The following is a 19965-nucleotide window of genomic DNA, read 5'->3' as shown; positions in this document are numbered from 1 at the left end:
GTCTGACATGCTTTTCAAGGCGCGCTCAACTACAGGCCAGACATCCTGGCTCCACTTCCATTGTGTGCAGGGGGCTGCTTTGCTCCTTATCCAAGGACTGGATTAGCATAAGAATACCATCCTCCCTTAAATCAGGCAAACACAAGCAACATCACTGCCTTTCGCAGAGTTTATACATGGCAAGCTCCCCCTCCTCGCTCTGGTATTATTTCTCCACAAATCATTTTATCTAGTTTGTAGCCTTTGAGAAATTATAACACTTAACAGGCGACGACAGACCACCACATAACGCAAGCCTATTATTTTGAGCCTGTACTGGGGGGACCACTCTTAAAAAAAAGAAAAAAAATTTCAGCTACAGATGGCAAACTAGTAAAACTTGACGAGTGAAGCCCCCTTCCCAGATTGGATGTTTCTTCCTGTTGACAAACGTATTCCACACTAAAACTGATACTTTAACCACTACAATACAGGGCACTTTCACCCCCTTCCTTCCCAGCCCAATTTTCAGCTTTCAGCGCTCTATCGCTTTCAGTGACAATTGCGCGGTCATGCTACACTGTACCCAAATGAAATTGTTATCATTTTGTTCGCACAAATAGAGCTTTATTTTGGTGTTATTTATTCACGACTCAGTTTTTTTTTTTTGCGATATAAGCGCAAAAATAGCGGAAATTTGGGAAAAAAAATATATTTTCTTTTTTCTATTTGAAAAGAAATCCAATAAAATCAAATTTTGTCATAAATTTAAGCCAAAATGTATTCTGCTACATGTTTTTGGTAAAAAAAAATTCCGTTTAGTGTATAATAATTGGTTTGTGTGATCACGGACATATGTACGCAAATGATCATGTACATATGTGTGCAGGTGATCACGTACATATGTGTGCAGATAATCATTGGGACATGTGATTTTAGTGGGACATATGTGGGGGACATGTTTTTATTATTAGGGACATGTGTTTTTATTATTTGGGGACATGTATGTTTTGGGGACATATGTGGGGACTGTGTTTGTACTGTGTGGTGTGTTGTGTGTTTACACTACACTGATGATCAGTGAGTAAAAAGCTGTAAAAAGCAGCCCATACTCACTGATCATCAGCCGGCTGCAGCGTTCTGCTCTCCTCTCCTCAGCGGTGACTTCCGTATGAGGAGAGGAGAGCCGATTGCCTAGCAACCGGCTGTTTGTTTACATCACATGACGGCCATGATTGGACACGGCCGTCATGTGATCAGGAGGGCCAATCACAGAGCCCTCCTGCCGATCTGAGATGTGCCGTGTCCGGGTGACACGAGCACATCGGGATCGCGCCGCTGCGCGGGCACGCGATCCCGCTACTCCTGAATGACGTTCCTGAACGTCCTATCAGGAGTAGACAGCTCCCACCCGGCCGTATATATGCATTGGCCGGGTGGGAAGTGGTTAAGAACAAAAGCAGCCAGGAAATAATGAAAAAAATAAAGCCTGAAAACGCAACTGTGTTTAACCATTTTAAAGCACACAAACTTTACACGCTAATTCAAAAGGAAGATCTTTAAAGCCGAAAGGAGATAAAACGGTTCAACAATACATGTCTGCAATGATATCTATCCTGCGTCGCTGATTACACCTTGGGGTAGAAAAGTTCTCTTCCCTATGTGATCACATATCCCAGGAGGCCTCCAAGTTGGCCATACATTATACAATTCTCTTATTTAAATTTCCTTTAGATTTACCTTCAACTATGTAGTGCAAGGGTCTGTCTGATTGCATACAAATTGAAAGTGGTTAGGTTTGACTTCATTTATATGGTTTTGGTAAATCTAAAAAAGGAAAATTGTATAATGTACAGCTATCCTTATTCTTTCATTCAGAAAGGAGGGGACGGGCCTATCAAGGCATTTTCGGTAGACCTGCTGGCTAAACCCTGAAAAGCCTCTCCATGACATCACCATCAACCTGGTAGCAGAGGGCCGAGTGGTGGCTGATGACAAAAGGACCTCAGCGGGAGAACGCTGGGTGGGCAAGTATCTGAGCTCTTAAAAAAAAAAAAAAAAAAAAAAAAAAACTGTTGAGCAGGGGTAAAAATAAAATAAAAAAAATAAAAAGAAGATGGGGGAAATGGGTGAAGAGTATCAATATACGATACAAGAGAATTGCATAGCGCAGCCTCGATCTTCCTCTTTGCCAGTGTTCTATTGAAATAGCCAACTTGTCAAACTCTCCAACTAAATACCTTACGGTGACTCTCTAGCAGCAGATTGACGAGTTGGCTCTACTGGCCAAGTGCATGTACACCAGACAGAACAAAAACCCCTGGCAGCTGTTGGAGAACTCGACAAGTTTTCCTCGGATCTACCAATCGCCGCAGTGCATATACACAAGGTACGTCACTAATCTTTTTTGAAAACTCGTTGCGTGTTATTGTCGGGTGTATGCGCAGGCATGACCAGTAGAGCCAACTCATCAATGTCTGCATCTGGAGAATCACCAGACGTGACGTAGTTGGAGACTGAGGAGTTGGTTATTGCGACAAAAAAAACTGGGGCTCCTGACTCCTTTCTTGCCAGTGCCTTCAATAGGAACCCAATTCCCATGTGGGCTTTCTCCTGTGACCAGTCCCTGCTTCCACTCATACAGACAGCGGGACTCGCCTCTGCCCCCCCACTCCCTCATCACTGGAGTAGATTGACGGGAGCCAGTGGCTCCCCTGATAATGATCTGCCCAAGGAGGGGGTACAAAGCTAGGAGAGCCACAGCTCTCACGCACAGGGCTAGATCACAATGGGTCTCAGGTAAATACAAAGAGGGGGTGAGGGGAGAGTCCGAGAGAGGGTTTATTATCTAAATGCATATAAAAAAAAAAAAAAATTTTAGGTTGTGTTTAACCACTTTAGCCCCGAAGGATTTGGCTGCAGAATAACCAGGCAATTTTTTTGCTATTTGGCACTGCGTTGCTTTAACTGACAGTTGCACGGTCATGCTACATTGTACCCAAACAAAATAGACTTTTTTCCCCCACAAACAGAGCTTTCTTTTGGTGGCATTTGTTCCTCTCTGCAATTTTTTATTTTATTTTTTTTAACGCAAAAGAATTTGGAAAAAAAAAAAAAGCAACATTTTTTACTTTATGCTGAAATGAATATTCCCCAAAAATATATAAAAAATAAAAAAAATAAAAAAAAAATAAACCAACCCCCTCAGTTTAGGCCAATATGTATTCTACATATTTTTGTAAAAAAGAAAGAAAAAAAAAAAATGCAATAAGCATATATTAGTTTTCTTTATTCGTAATGGCGGCGATCTGAGATTTTTATCGTGGCAGACACATCGGCCCTTTTTGACACTACTTTGGGACCACTGTCGTTTATAAAGCGATCAGTGCGATAAAATGCATTGATTACTGCATAAATGCCACTGCCAGTGAAGGGGTTAACCACTAGGAGGCGGTGAAGGGGTTGTGTCCTAGGGAGCTATTCTTACTGTGAGGTGACTGGGCTTGAACACACAGAACAGTGATCGCTGCCCGACGACAGAGCAGTAGATCATTGTCCTGTCACAAGGCAGAACGTTTGTTTACAAAAGCATCTCCCTGTTCTACCTCTCTGTGACAACTGGCGGACATAGACTCCCCGGGACCGATCATAGAGCATGGGTCAGGCGCGCATGCGGCGCCACGGCGGGAAATTCAAAGGGACGTACAGGTACGCCCATTTGCCCAGATGTGCCATTCTGCTGACGTAAACGTACATGCGGAGGTCGGCAAGCGGCTAATACCACTTTAATTCAATCCATACCTAAACACACTGGGCAGTTCAGCATTAGTGAATGGATTCTATTTCCCATATTATACTGTAAAGTAACATCCTCATAGTTGCAATAAATATTACCAATAGTTACTACAAAAGCCAATATTTGGTACTTTACTGTGCCAAGCCTTTTAGCCCAAATTTTCAACACTCTTTTAGATTCCAGGAGTCACATTAAAACGTAATGATTACCTGGTGGGGCTCAGCTGCAAAAGAGCTCAAGGCTGCTTGTAGGATAAACTATAGAAATAGACAGAGGAAGAACATGAATCAAGAGTGCTGTTATTCAACACTTGATAGAATCTTGGCCATAAAAAAAATAAAAAGGACTCAGAAAGACTTGCCCTTAAATTCCAGGATACAAAAAAACATATTCAAGGGCCCTATGTTATAGGTTTGTACCATTGGGTGATTAGACACTGACAAAAGGCTTTCCAAGGCACGCCACTTGTTGGTAGCCATTAAAACCAGAGACTGAGAAACACAATGGAACAGAGAGCCTTGAGATGGCAGATTTGGTGGCTTAGGTAGTTTACTTTCTACTCCTGTGATGTGGAACACATATCACAAGACAGCAAATTTCCAAACATGAGCATCTAGTTTGCTTCCTTTAAAGTGGTTGTAACCCCTTACAACCAATTTTGACCTACAGGTAAGCCTAGATTAAGGCTTACCTGTAGGTCCAAGAAATATCTCCTAAATGGTTTAGGAGATATTTGCCGAAAGGCAGGCACCGCTTTCTACGGCACATGCGCCGTAGACAGCGGCGCGCAGGCGCACTGAGCGTGCCGCTGTCAGCGGCGATATGCCACAAGTGGCGTCTCCCGTGCGCATGCACCGGAGTGACGTCATCGCGGCTTTGCCGAATGACAACCCATCAGGGTTTACTTCCTCTTTAAGGCTCCTCGTACCCAACTGATGGTTGATATAAGCCACAGCCATTGCATGGTCTCACAGAAAGAGTGTGTGGGGGGGGGGGGGGGGGGGGAATCAGTGTTACAGAGCCATCGGAACTGCTCTGAACAGGTGATCGATCATGTCCCCTGACCTGCAAAGGACTGGAGCATTTCTCTCCAGCCTGAAAAAGAAGCATCTGTTATCACTTTGTAGCGATAGGGAAGGAAAGACTTCCCTATTGTTAGGACTGGGCCTGAGGTTCAACACGTTTGGGAATATCTTGCCTGGCTGGAAAGAATCATGGTTGAGAGAAGGAGAAAGCTTGCTCCAGGTCAAGATGTTGTGCTGGAGAGTTCTTGAATGAAATTGGGCAAATGGTACAGACTCAAAGCAAGGCTTTTGTGCTGTCTTTGTTCTGGTGCGCTGGTTCTGGGAGAAAAATGTATATCTAGAAGGAAAACCATTGCTTGGGATGTGTCTAGGACAAGACCTGTGTATTCCAAGCGAAGAGAAGACTTGACAGTAGATCGTTTTGAATTGGTGATGCAACCAAAAGCCTGGAACGTCTGAATCTTTCTGTGGACGTTTGACAGCTGGAAGGGTGATGAGTCCTTCAAGTGGTTCTGCACCTTAAAAAAAAAAAAAAAAATATTAAAAGGCAGCAGCTACTAATATTGCAGCTGCTGACTTTTAATAAAATCACACTTACCTGTCCCAGGGTCCAGCGATGTCGGCGGCAGATGACGAGCGATCGCTCGTCTCGCTGCTGCCCCCGCCGCCATCCTCTGTCAGGGAATCGGGAAGTGAAGCGTTGCGGCTTCACTGCCCGGTTCCCTACTGCGCATGCGCGAGTCACGCTGCACATCTCTTCTGGTCCCCGCTGTGTCCTGGGAACTGTGCGTTTCCCAGAACACAACGGGGGGGGGGCGTCTGCGGGGGTCTGTCTCGGAAGTGGGTGCAGATACCTGGATTATCCAGGTAACTGCACCCCCCTCCCCCCTGAAAGGTGCCGATTGTGGCACCGGAGGGGGGGAGGGATCAGATTAGCGGAACTTCCCCTTTAAGGTGAAGAATCGCTTTCAGGAGATGGTCCTGTAGAAAATAAATTTGGATGTACCAATGTCTGAGAGGCGGAGGTGCCAGGACCTTGATGACTGAAGGGTAACAGTAACCATCAGAGCAAATACAGGTGGTGGATATGAATAAGAAAAAAAAAAATCACAGTTCAATCATAAGTCCATGATGAAGTCAAGGGTTTGAGATTAAACGTTTCCAGAAAAGAGGATTAAATTTTTTTTATTGCAGGACATCAGCGGCTGCTGTCCTCAGAAAGATGCCTTTGTCTTGCAGGTTTTTTGTTGTTTGTGGGTTTACAAGCACTTTAATAAAAAATAAAGTTACCCTTTAAAATATACTCTTTAGCCTTAAAACAAAACCAAAAATACAAAACAGCTGTAGGGAAAGGTTAACAAATACAGTGCTTTGAAAAAGTATTCATCCCCCTTAAAAGTTTCCACATTTTGTCATGTTACAAAAAACCAATGCATTTTATTGGGACTCCTTTATGTGATAGGCCAACACAAGGTGGCATATAATTGTGAAGTGGAAGGTTTTTTATAAATATCTGAACAGTGTGTTGTGCATTAGTATTCAGTCCCCTTTACTCTGATAACCCCAACTAAAACCTAGTGGAACAATTGCCTTCAGTAGTCTCCAAATTAGTAAATGGAGTCCACCTGTGTGTAATTTAATCAATATAAATACAGCTGTTCTGTGAAGACCTCAGAGGTTTGTTAGAAAACCTTTGTGAAAGAAAAAATGCATCATGAAAGTCGAGGAACACACCAGACAGGTCAGGGGTAAAGTTGTAGAGAAATTTAAAGCAGGGTTAGGTTATAAAAAAAAACATCCCAAGAGCACTGTTCAATCCATCGGAAGAGATCCACAGCTCAGGTGGGAAAATCTGTTCACAGGACAACTATTAGTCATCCACTCCACAAATCTGGCCTTTATGGAAGAGTGGCAAGTAGTAAACCATTGTTCAGAGAAAGCCATAAGAAGTCCCATTTGCAGTTTGTGAGAAGCCATGTGGAGGACACAGCAAACATGTGGAAAAGGTGCTCTGATCAGATGAGATCAAATTTGAACTTTTTGGCCTAAAAGCAAAAGACTGATGGAAAACACTGCACATCACCCTGAACACACCATCCCCACTGTGAAACATGGTGGTGGCAGCATCATGCTGTGGGGATGCTTTTATTCAGCTGGGACAGTGAAGCTGGTCAGAGTTGATAGGAAGATGGATGGAGCCAAATATAAGACTGTCTTAGAAGGAAATCTGTTAAGAGTCTGCAGAAGACTTGAGACTGGGGCGGAGGTTCACTTTCCAATAGGACAAAGGACCCTAAACATAAAGCCAGAGCTTGGCTTTATGGAATGGGTTGGATCAAAGCATGTGTTAGAATGGCCCAAAGTCCAGACCTAAATTGAATATCTGTGGCAAGACTTGAAAATTGCTGTCAACAGATGCTCTCCCATTCAATCGTACAGACCTTGAGTTATTTTGCAAATAAGAATGTTCAAAAAATGTCACTCTAGATGTGCAAAGCTGATAGAGACATCCCCAAAAAGACTTGCAGGGGTAATTGCAGTGAAAAGTCATTCTACAAAAGTACTGACTCATGAGGGCTGAATACAAATGCACACCATTTGTATTCAGCCCTCCCATTTATAATTTTCCTACCACTTTGTGTTGGTCTAGCACATTAAATCCAACTACATTTACCTTTTTGGTTGTAACATGACAAAATGTGGAAAATTTCACAGGGTATGAATACTTTCAAGGCACTGTATAAGCTCCATATAAATTAAGCCCTCGGAGCTCTACCATCTGATATTTAACCACTTCCCACTCAGCCACTGCACATAAACGGCTGGGTGGGCACACTCTCCTGAGTGGACCTTCAGGAACGTCCCTCAGAAGGAGAGGATCACGCGTGTGTGGCCGCGCAGAGGCGCGATCCCGCTGTGCTCATGTCACCTGGACATGGCGCATCTCCCATTGGCAGGAGGGCTCTGTGATTGGCCCTCCTGATCACATGATGGCCTGTCCAACCACGGCCGTCATGTGATGTAAACAGAGAGCCATTTGCTATGCGATCGGCTCTTCTCACACAGAAGTTGTCTGTGAGGAGAACGGATCGCTGCAGCCGGCTGGCAATCGGCGAGTATGAGCTTTTTTTTTTTTTTAAACACACTGATCACCAGTGTAAGACACATGTAGACAATGTAAAACACACGTCCCCAAAACACATGTCCCCACACAAATGTTCCCCCATAGGAAAAAACACCTGCCCCCCACATGTCCCAGTAAAATCACATGTCCCAATGATTATCTGCACACATGTCCGTGATCACCTGCGCACATATGTCCATGATCACACAAACCAATTCTACATTAAGGCCGGGTTCACACCGCTGCGATGCGGGAACGCCGCAAATCCGCAGCGTTTTCCCGCATCGCATTACTCCCGCCGGCAGTTCACACTGCCCTATGCGGACGGCTGGGAGTGTCAATGATATGTTAATGACACACCCAGATCCGTCCGCATATCGCAGTGCGATCTGCCGACTCGCACAGGAATCGGATCGCATGGTGTGAACCCCCATGCGATCCGATTCTGTTGCGGACCAAAAAAAGGGTCCCGTGCGAGTTTGCTGCGGGAGCGATGCGAACTCAGCCATACTATCTGTATGGCTGAACTCGCATCGCTACGGAGATCGGATGTGATTTGCGGTGCGAATCACATCCGGATCTCCCCCCGTAGCAGTGTGAACCCAGCCTTAAACAGGATTTTTTTTAACCAAAGACATGTAGCAGAATACATTTTGGCTTAAATTTATGACAAAATTAGATTTTATTTCATTTAAAAAAAGAAAGAAGAAAATAGTTTTTTTTTCCAAATTTCCGCTCTTTTTCCGCTTATATCAGAAAAAAAAAGGAGTCCTGAATAAATACCACCAAAAGAAAGCTCAATTTGTGCAAACAAAATTATAAAAATTTGATTTGGGTACAGTGTAGCATGAGCGCGCAATTGTAATTGAAAAGCGAGAGTGCTGAAAGCTGAAAATTGGTCTGGGGGGAGGGGGAATGGCCAGTACTGATGTGGTTAAATTCTGGTTTTATATTCAGCTGCGTCTTAGACATCAGTCATGACTTGTAAAACAAACTGTCCTCAACCTTAAGGCCTCATGCACATTGGACGTTAAAATATCGCAAAAACTTTGAAAAACTCACTGCAAAGTTACCTGCGTTTTTATAATAGCGTTTTTCCATTGTTAGCGGTTTTCAGCTGAAAACTCCTCATAGAACCCACTAGTTTTGGGGTTTTTTTAAAGCGAAAAACTGCTGATAACAGCCATGTGTACATGGACACATAGGATAACATTGAGAGTTTGACTGTAGAAAAAAAAACAACGTCTCAAGCCAACAAAAACAGCTGCTGTAAAAATGTCCAAAAATGTCCAGTGTGTACGAGTCCTAATAAAAGCTTCAAATTAAGCATTCCCTTGAAAACCTATATGGTCCAGCTGGATGTTTTGACTATCCTCCTGCTGGAACATTGATGATGAATGAATCTTTGTGCATTATACTGAACTTGGTCCGACATTTAAATATCTGTAAGAACTGCAGGGTTCCACGCACCATTACCTAAGCATTGTAAAAAGATTTTCAGTCTATTATCCTGTATCCATCAAACACCTATTTGTCTGCAAGTCTACCCCCACCTGAGCAGACAATATTTAGGGCCCTTTAGGCTATTTGTCATTTATTCTACCAACCTGTCCTAGAAATATAAAATTAGGAATTGAGCCATTATTACAAAAATAAAAAAAACACTCACCACATTCTTTCTTCAGATATGTTCAGCCGAATGGCTAGTGTGCAGAAAAAGGGTTTAAAAACACTTTCTGCCTGTCCAGGCCAAATTCTGACACTTCTCACATTCATTTTAGCATATTGTTTTTTTTATACAATGTTTGGGGATTCCAAGTTATTTTTGATTTTCTGAAAGAAGGTGAGGCCATGTAGAATAAAAAACGGTGGATGTTGCAATTTGTTTGTTACATATTTGCATGACTTATCAAAAGCTATTTTTTTCAGGGGAAAAAAAAAAAAAAAAACAACACACTTTAAATTCCAGTCAAATTCTAAGCCTAAACCTACTCTCACATCCACAATATAAGACTATTCTAGTTACTCTATAAAAGAAAAGATATCTATACTTAACTATTCTGAGGACGCTCCAGCCTGGTCACATGATTGGGTCCCAGCCGCAGCTTCAGTGTATAGAAGAGGCAGTGCCAACGATTGGAAAACCTGGTCAATGACATCACCCACAGGCCTACTATAGGGGTATCCATTGTAGCCTGCCCCTACACTGAAGCCAGTGCTGCAACCTGACCATGTGACTAGAGCAGCTTTAGAATAGATAAAGACATCTTATACAGGGTACATAGAATAGTCTTATAAAAGGGGGGAAGGAGTAGGTTTAGGCTTAGTAAGAATTAGAATAGAATTCCACTTTAAATACATTTTAGTGCACACAATCTAATACCAAAAGATTTTACACCAAGTAAATAAATAAAAACTCAAGATTTAACATTTTGCACACCTGTAAATTGGCAACTATGGTACCTAATAAACCCCACAGGTGACGCTTTAAAAGCCTTTACAGGTTACCAGTTTAGAGTTGAACGTGAGCTCTGAGGCTAGCGCTATTGCTCGCTCTCATGTGTGGTGCATCTCACCATTTACATATGCATGCAGGACCTACGGGCACATTTGCATGTGAGCACAGGGGAATTTTTTTTTTTACACTGTGCTTAAATTGTTTTACTCAGATTTATTGCCATCACGTCATTCTATATGTTTTTGGACTTGCGGATCTTCCCAGGTCCAAAATTAAGAGTGAGCAGAATTAAGTTCGGCCCTCCACAATAATCCCAGTTTCTCAAATTGAGAAATGCCCACCCCTGTAAACTTTTCTGGAAACGGATATATTAGCAACCCAGGTGTTGACCATATTTGTAGCAAAGTTCTAATGGCAAAAGGGTGGGAGGAAGTGCCCAAGTATCTTAAGGCATGGGGTAGAAGTTGGTGAGGACCTGTGGCATGATTGTAACACCTGTTAAATCACCCAAGACCTGAAAATGTAATTTCCTGCTTGTGTGATTGACTTACTGATTTTCCAAGAACTCTGCGCTAAGATACAAATCATATTTTGAGCACCCCTACAACAGAAGCCATTTTTGGTGATACACCGTAAGAAATCACATCTAAAACTATGCAGACCTGTAATTTCCGCAAGAGCCCTGCAGGGGCAACAATCCACATACAGACAAACCACAATTTTTTTCAAAAAGGTAGGAATCTAAAAAATGTTTGTAAAAATCTATGCAATGTACATAAATCACCAAGAGGGGAATGTTTTGTTAAAAAAAAAAAAAAAAAAAAAAAAAGTTAATGACGTCAAATAACTCCCGGTTTAATCATGAAAACAAACATTCAGGAGACATGAATAAGCATACTACTATACAGCTACTGTAACAGTTCTACAACAGGAGGAACCTATCAAACCTTTCCACGTTACTTGTCTTTATCGGGTCCAGAATTCACCTGTCAAGCTACTGCCACCACCATGCTTTACCGGTGGCACAAGACAGTCCTGGTGGTAAGCTTCTGACAGTGTTCTCCACACGTAAACACATTCAGTGGTAAGAAATAGTGTGAAGCACAATTCATCGAATCATATTACAGTCTCTCATTGATAGATAGTCCACGATTCATGTGTGTTAGCTCCCTCCTCTTCTGAGTATTAATATCAGTCACTAGTGGTTTGGTAAATAGCAGCTCGCCTAAGAATGTATTTGTTATGGAGTAACATCTGCACAGTTTTTGTGGCTTTGGAAGACTGGGATTGAGCTCTGCAGTCAGTTTTGCAGCAGTTTTGTTTATTTTGGGTCACAATCCATTGCAATGTCCTTTTGTCTTTCAGTCGATCGCATTTATGCTCAACAGACGGTGGTTTCCCGGAAACTGTATATGCAGTCAAAATCTGATACTGTACCTCGGGACGCCGCAAATAAATTGCCAACTTCAGTCACAGAAGCACCAAGTAAGTGGACGCCAAAAATTTGCCTGCTTTAAAACCCAGTAAGCCCCGACATGACGTATTACTAGCAACGCATGCAATGGATGAGGAAGTTGATACTTACGACCTGTTTGGTAGGTGTCTCATCACACAGTGGAAGCAAAAGAATGTTCCACTTTTAATACGAAAAACATGCCATCACTTTAACACCTGCAAATCATGTAGGGTTTCCATGCATACAAACAGCGATCGTCCCACACGTGAGGTATCACCGAGAACATCAGAGCCAGAGCAATAATTCCAGCACCAGACCCTGCTGTGTAACTTTAAACTGATAAACTGTAAAGGCTTTTAAAATGTTGCCTATGGATAATATAATGTACTGTAGTTTGTCATTGTTCCACGGGCGTGCGCAATTTTAAAGTGTGACATAACACAAAAGAGAAAAAGAACGCAAAGCCGCCCTAGCATAACTCAGCTTTAATATGGTAAAGTTAAAAACACTACAATAGTTAAACACACAGTGTGAAGATGTGAAGATAGATACAGCATAAGGATTCCACTGTGGCAGCACTCCTATAACCACCTCAAGATCCCAACAATGGGAAGGGGGAGCCGTGGATGTTCAACCTAGCTGTCCTGATCTTGACAGCACAACCGAGGCTACTAACTTTACCATAATAAACGAGAGTTACACTAGGATGGCTTTGCGCTCACTTTTGTGTTTTGTCTAGATCTGTTCTTACCACCCAGAGGATCCATAGAGAGAAGCAACACCCTTTGACTTGTCTTATCACCAATAGCCAGCTAGAGGGCTATACCAAAATGTTGATCAGAGCATTTTTTGTGTGTATTTTATGTCTTAAAGTGTGACATGTTTGGTATTTATTTGGCGCAACACATTTTACAACTTATCAAAAAATTTATTATATCCTGTTCACTAAAAAATAATATGTATTTGCGTTTGGAAAAACTGCTGTGCAAATATCCTGCGACAAAAAAATGACAACACATATCTAATTCAAGTGCTCTCCTTAAAAAAAAAAAAAGTCAGTTACCAGTTACCTACTGGTAACGTTCCCCCAACAAAGTCTTAAAACTTGACCATGTTGCTGCTCTGCAGATCTGTTCAGTTGTAGCCCCAGCCCACTCTGCTTGTGAAGTTGCCATGGCCCTCATACCTACCAGGACCTTCCCCCCTTTCGCTATATAGGCCTGAGTAATGGCCAACCTCAGCCACCTGCCAATCCTCTGTCTAGAAGCTTTGGGCCCCTTCTTAGCCCCCGAAAAATAAACAAAGAATCGGATCTTCTAAACTGTTCCATAATCTCCAAGTACTTTAGTAGGCATCTCCTAACATCGAATCTGTGGAAAACACGCTCCAGGATTTGAAGAAGTGGGTGAACAGATTTCCTGACTCATATGAAACATAGAAGCCACTTTGGCAAAAATAGCGGATCGGGTTTACAAATTATCCGATCTGGAAAGTTTTGAAAGCAAGGAGCCCTCATCGAGAGGGCCTCTAGCTCACAAACCCTCCTTGTGGTAGTGATTGCTAACAAAAAAAAAAAAAACCTGTCTTGAACGTTACAAATGTTTACTGAACAAGCCTTAATAGGCTCAAAAGGTTCTCCTGTAAGAGCCTGCAGTACCAAGGAGAGATCCATATGGGAAAAGGATGGGAGGTGCCTGGTTTTTGCCTACTTAGAGCTTTAAAGAACCTAGATATCCAAGAGTTCACTGCTAGTTGTTCTAGGAACACACTTGGAGCAGAGACCTGGCCCTTAAGAGTGCTGATGGCCAGACCCTTATATGCCCCACTCTGTAGTAACTCCAGGACTGCTACTAGGCTGCGGACGCTAAAGGAGCTCTCTGCGCGCCAAGAATTGATGTTCTTCCACACCTTTAAATAGATATTGCGTGTCTTTTTTTCCTACAATTTAGAAGAGTCACTATCAATCTTTCGGAGAACCCCTTCTCAGCATGTCCTCCTCAGAAGCCAGGCTGCCAGATTCCACCTCCCCACCTGAGAAAAGTAGATTGGGCCTTGATAGAGAGAAGGTCTTCCCTTACCGGCAATATCCAAAGGAGGTTTCCACTGCCAAATCTTTTAGGATAGAAAACCAAGGCCTTATGGGCAAGTGTGGTGCTATCAAGATCAGGGTTGTAGTCTCTGACTGGAATTCTCAGGACTGCGGGTAACAGTACCGGGGGGGGGGGGGGGGGGGGGGGGAGTTATAGCACTTGGTAAAATGCCAACTTTGAGAAAGGGCGTCCACCCCTATTGCCCCCTCCCTTTCTCGAAAAGGTCCACACAAGGGACCGCCCACTTTTTGATAATCATCTGAAAGATGGCCTGACTCAGTACCCAGTCGCTCTCCGTCAGAGTCCTCCGGGTGAGGAAGCCTGCCAGCTGGTTTAGCTCATCCTTTAGGTGTACTGCGTACAGAGAGCACAGTGACCTCGGCCCAGTTGAATATTGTTTCCGTAAGAGTCCAAAAGGGAACTGCTTCTTCTGCCCGTCGGTTGATGTAAGCAACCGCTGCGGAATTGTGAGCGGACCTGAATGTGTTGTCCCTTGAGCTCCTGCTGGAAGGTTCTGAGAGCCAGAGAAATGGCTTTCAGCTCTCTCCAGTTTGAGGACTTCCCCACGTCGACTACCCAGGATCCTTGCGTCAGACTCAACCCCAAGTGTGATCCCCACCCTGTGCCGCTTGCTTCTGTTGTGATGATCCTGAACACTGGCAGTATCCATTCCAGACCCTGGGATAGATTTGCTGCCTTCCTCCACCACCACAGGGATCTCTTCACCTGTACCGTTATGAGAACCGTAGAATCCAAGGACCTTTGGGTGTGGTCCCAAACATTCAGAATGAACCACTGCAAAGGGCGGAAATGTAACCCTGCCCACCTTACAGCTGGAATGGTAGCCGTCAGCAGCCCTAAGTCTTACATGGCCTTTCTTATGGAGATTGATTTCTTTGTAAAACTGCCAGAGCCCTGTCTAACTTCAAAATGTTCTCCTCTGGGAGGAAGTCACTCCACTGGGTTGAATCCAGGATGTAACCTAGGAAAGCAACTCTCTGGGATGGGAGAAAGTTGGATTTCTCCAAATTTAGGAGCCATCCCAGATTCTCCAACACACTCTTTGCCACCTGCAAATCCTGGACCAACTGTTGTGGTGAATGAGCAAACAGGAGCAGGTCGTGCAGGTATGAGATCACTTATTCCTGAGTCGCAAGAAGGCCAGAGTCTCCAAGATTTTGGTAAAAATTCAGGGGAAAGAGGATAGTCCAAAAGGGGAGAGCCTGAAACTGTAGATGTATTGTCTCCTCCCCAGACTTTACTGCCAGTCTGAGAAATCTGACTGTTCTCTGAAATCGGAATGTGCAGATAGGCATCCCTTAGGTCTATGGATGCCATGTAGCAATCTTGAGGAAGCAGTGTCTTCACCAAGAAGATTGAATCCATGCGAAATCTTCTGTGATTGATCGATTGAGAGGCTTCAGGCTCAGGGTGAGCCTGAACTTCCGAGGGTTTCTGAACCACAAAGACCTGAGAATAAAACCCTCTGCCTATCTCCCCAGGTGGGACCCACGAGACGACTTTCTGCTGATCTAATTCCTCCAGAGAAAAGTAGTGCCGCCTCCTTTCCACACAATTTGGCAGGTTTGTAACTAGAAGCCTGTGGGGGGGGGGGGAAGAATTCCAGTCTGTATCCTCTAACAATAACTAGGATATACTGATTGAGGGTGACCGACTCCCATTGTAGGAGGAAGGCCCCCAGTCTTCATCCAACCGGGGTTATCTTGTCATTGGGACTTTTGGGGCTGTTCAGGGGGGCGAAAAATTGCTCCCCCACGCCCCCCTGCCCTTGTTGGAACAAACTTTTTTCCTGAGACTCCGACCTCGGAAAACAACTTATTTTGCGGACAAGCCTTTTTTTTTTTTTTTTTTTTTTTAAGACTGTTCCCCGGGTTTTTTCTTTAAGGGAAAGCCTTTTTTTTTTATCAGCTGTCCAATCAAAAACAGCCTCTAAGTCTGGACTGAACAGCAAGACCCCTGGGAAAGGAACGCTTAACTTGACGCATTGTCCCCTTGCCAGGTTCTTAACCAAAGAGCTCTCCTGGTCGAATTGGCCAGGGCAGAGGATCTAACAGACATGCGGACTGACTCCGCTGAGGCATCCACAATGTAAGTGACCCCTTTTAAAAGCATGGGGAAGGAGAGGAGAATCGTCCCCTTTGCAGTTCCAGCCTCGATATGAGCTTTTGTGTGTGTCAGTGTTTCTTATGTTATGCGCCACCACTGGCTTAAGATTCCCTAAGGAGGAATCCCAAGTCTTCTTGAGAAGGGACTCCATCCTCACGTCAATGGGGGTCTGCTAATACCCCCATATCTTCAAAAAGCTAAGTCCGTCTTTCTGGACACTTGAGAAAAAGCTGCATCCAGCCTTGGGGACTTATTCCAGACAGCGGCTTCTTCCTCTGAAAAGGGGAATCTGCGTTTTAATGCCCTGGAAAAAAAAAAAAAAAAAAAAGGAGTGAAAATGATTTCTTCTCCTCTTGGATACCTAGAGTGGTGTGAATGGCTTCCAAGAGCTCTTCTACTTCCTCTAAGGAGAGTTTATATCGGGAGGTTCTGGTGAATTCACCATCCCTTGAGTCGTCTGAGGATGCATCCTCTGATGCCTCTCTAATGCCCTCAGGTAACCCTCCACTGATAGGACTTTCTGATGGACCAGGTGCGACATCTTGCTGCGCTGGCAAAGTATAGGCTGATGGCTTTAAAGGACTGAAAAGTGCTGGAAAGCTACTTAACAGATGCTGCCAAGTAAGAACTTTGTTCTACAGAATCTTCTTTAACTAAACCCTCTACACAATCCCTACACAACATTTTGACCCAGGAATCTCCCAAAGTACTTCTAAATGAAGGCCACTTCCTTTTGGAATTGCGTGGGGGCTTACATTTTTCAGTAGATTTCTGAAATGACAAGAGAAAAACAAAACCCCAAAACAGCCATCAGAATCTGCCAGCGCAAGAATAAAACAAATCGACACCAGGAGTGCACTCTACCCAGGACAGACTGCCCCCAGGGTCCCAAAAGTACACCTCCTCCCTTCTGACTACCAAGAGGGGGGACTAAACATGGAGATAAATAGGAAGATAGTAAGGAAACACCACCCCAGGGTTCCACTTGCCTTAGAGTGGCTGGAGTTGGCGTCACCTGGCATCGTTTAGGAAGCATACATCTTCGACATCCCTTTCAGGCAGAAAGCAGTGTGGTCCACCTTAGCTGCGCCAAGCTATATTGCAGCATAAAAATGCTGATTTTTACATGTCCGACAGAAATGTCAGAAATTGCCCAGTACGGAAGTACTGAATTTATTGGCGTATAACACTCACTTTTTCAATATGAAAATTGGCTGCAAATAGTGTGTGTGTGTGTGTGTTATACGCCCATACTTAAATATTAGCTGCCTCGGAGGAGACAGGGGGGGGGGGGGGGGGTGGGACGAGCGCCTTCAGATTACATACAGTGAAAATCTCCTGTTAACTCGGTGGCCTCTGTAAAAGGGAGTACCGTCTCCTGGGTCACCATTGGACCACTGTTCTGTCTATCATAGGAGATCCTCACTGTATTTAATCTGTCGGCAGTCGTCCCGCCCCCCTCCCTGTCCCCTCTAGGCTGCAGATGGGCATTGATCAGGCTGCACTGATGGCAACTGCATTGATGGCAATGGTGAGGCTGCTGCATTGATGGCAATGGTGAGGCTGCAGATGGGCATTGATGAGGTTGCAGATGGGCACTGACCCTTATTTTGCTTAAAAGTTCCTTATATAAAATTTTAGTTTTTTTCCTGAAACTTCCCTCTTAAAATGAATGTGCGTGTTATACGCCTATGTGTGTTATATACCAATGATAACAGTAGTTAAAGTAAAACTCCAGCCAAAAACAACCAGATAAAAATGAATAATCCATTAAATAGATACATGAACAAAATCAGATTTTGCTGTAAATCCCGTTCAATCAAAAAATTTGACACGCGATATTCTGTCTGTCCCTAGATGTCCTTAGTTTTGCTGTCAGCATCTTTCAACTCACTTTCTTAAACCCAGATCATCCTGGACCATCCCCACCCTGTGATTGCACAGCAGACTCCATGTCTGTTGTACAGGGGTAGTAAGATGCTAATACCATGTCAGATTTAGGTATTTACACTGCAGTTGCACTCATTTTCTTTGGTAAATGTCATGTGGTAAAGCTATACTTTGTAAAGAATGCCCAATCAGGTGCTAGGAAAACAAAAAGTACTTTTCCTTGCACATGATCGAATGATGGAAATCAGCAGAACTTTAACGCATTTACCAAGCCCTGTAGAAAAATATTTGCCTTTAGCAACTCCATCCTATTGGGAGGAATTCAATAAAGCTGCTGCACCACTTTTCTGGTATTAGCACATAAGACGACAAACCATTTAACACTGGCAGGGGTGCTAACAGTGATAAGCTTTTATTTATTCATGTAAAAAAACTTAAGAAAACTGTTGTAACTGCTTATAAAGCATGAGCTCAAGTTTGGCTTCAACTTGTTAGTGTATCTAAATCTGCTAATACATGCAACACCCTCCTTGCCCAGACTGGCAATGCTGCTGTCTACTGTGCTCCCCATGCTCCTTCATCCATAGTCAAGGCACCAATACTTAAAGCCAAGTTCCCACTTTTTTTTTAGGATTAATATTTTTTGATTCTAACAATTTCGAGGACTCACTTTTCTGTGCTCAATCTGTGCTTGATTGCCGATTTCAAAGAGGAATATAAGCTATATGGGTGGCATCGTCTGAAGTGCCTGCCCCGTTGCGATGGCAAAGAAGCCCTAAGCGCTCCCCAGTGACTCCGGGGAAATGGATGACAAGCATCTCCCAGAAGCACTAGCGAGCACGGGTGCCGAGGGAAAGGACGTCAGGCACCAGGGAGAGGAAGAGGCAGATTACGAGGGACCCCCTAGCAACAGTCATGAAAAGGTGAGTAAAAGAAAAAAATTTTGAAATGTTATGAATTGTTTTTTAATGCAGATGAATAATGCAAAAAAAAAAAATTTTAGGAGTGGAACTCCACTTTAAAGTGTGTATTGGCAGGATCACAATGTAGAAAAAAATAAAAATTAAAAAGAACACTAATGCAGCCATCACATCTAATGATTGGTAAGCTGCAATATATTACATTTTGGGTTTAATAGCGCTTTTTCATTTGTCTCAACTAGGTGCTATATATGTAAACACTTACTGTAAATTAAAAATGTTATTACATATAACGTAGCAAGGAAAAAAAGGCCCAAAAGGAATTTACCTGTGATATCAGCAGAAGCCTGAAGTACACTGAAAGATCAGCAGCGGGCCTACCCGTATTTCCAATTCATTAATTCCAAAGTATTGTCAAACTGAAGCATGTTTTTTTAGACCTAAAAGACAAGGAAGGAAGGATATTGTGTCAAGATGTATAAACATGTCACTTTTAGGAGCTAAAGACTTCTACAAGTTCAATCTTGCCAGCAAAGGCAAATCAACTAAATGTCAACAACTATACTACACAAATCAATTTGAACAACATTGTTTGGGGTTTTAGTTACTTGGTTCAGGTTTTCTTTTTTAAATCCAGACTTTTTCCCTTTGTATTTTGTTCAGGTTTTTAGTGTAGCACATGCAGGGAAACAGTCATAGAAAAAAAGGCAGTGTAATAATCCTGGCTTCACCACCCAGTGGGTAATCTTATCTACTCATGGCAGCACTAAAGAAGAATTCCAGGATCTGCGTGACCTCCTCCCAAGGTTACCAACCTTCTTTTCTCCAATCCATTAGAATAAGTTACTTGTAATGTGCCATTGTTTACGCTAGAGTAGACACCAGGGAACCTTAGCATGCAGAGTAGATTGGATGACATTTGCTCTCAAAGAATATAGCAAGAGGCCTTTAGAAAACATATTTGAGCATCACAGGCTACATTCCAGTAGGTACAGTAACTAATGAAAAGGTCACCAATCAACCATTTTATGGGCAAGGTATCATAATATTCACTTCAAATAAACTGCACTGTTACCCAAACCAGAAGTGCCCAAATAGCT

The 19965-nt window shown here is 43.3% G+C and overlaps 1 protein-coding gene across 2 annotated transcripts in view; it reads right to left on the bottom strand.

Moving 5' to 3' along the window:
- Nucleotides 1–19965, bottom strand: part of BMPR1A (bone morphogenetic protein receptor type 1A) — a 215010-nt gene that overhangs the window by 133807 nt on the left and 61238 nt on the right. For both annotated transcript variants that reach the window (XM_077454608.1, XM_077454610.1), the window contains exon 2: nucleotides 19194–19305. The gene's annotated coding sequence lies outside the window, so the exon portion shown is untranslated. The remainder of the gene's footprint in view (nucleotides 1–19193; nucleotides 19306–19965) is intronic.

This window comes from Lithobates pipiens, unplaced genomic scaffold (genome assembly GCF_037356315.1).
Source record: "Lithobates pipiens isolate NorthernLeopardFrog02 unplaced genomic scaffold, aLitPip1_a1.2 Scaffold_25, whole genome shotgun sequence".
Taxonomy (NCBI): domain Eukaryota; kingdom Metazoa; phylum Chordata; class Amphibia; order Anura; family Ranidae; genus Lithobates; species Lithobates pipiens.
Note: the sequence above shows the minus strand (reverse complement) of the source record. Positions and strands in the feature narration are given on the sequence as shown.